Below are 282 nucleotides of genomic sequence, written 5' to 3' on the forward strand. Positions count from 1 at the left end.
CCACAAAGATGTCGAAATAACCGACTTACAACCAGTGATATGAGCAAAAAGAGGGATATGGGGGAAAATATGAACAAATGGGGTCTGAAAGGGAGCTGATGAGGTTGTTTCTGTGTACCCATTTGCAGTTTGTAGCTTCACCTTCTTCCTTTTGTTTGCACATATGTTGCCGTCGGTTGATGTTTGTTCAACTGCGCCGCGTTTGAAATCCGTTAACCTTGTGGAAAGGGAGGGCTAGTTTGCACTAATGTTGCTCTCTGATGTCCTCTGAAAAAAAAAAAA

The sequence above is a fragment of the Trypanosoma equiperdum genome (genome assembly GCF_001457755.1).
Source record: "Trypanosoma equiperdum strain OVI genome assembly, contig: ctg_1074, whole genome shotgun sequence".
In the NCBI taxonomy this organism is placed as follows: Eukaryota; Euglenozoa; class Kinetoplastea; order Trypanosomatida; family Trypanosomatidae; genus Trypanosoma; species Trypanosoma equiperdum.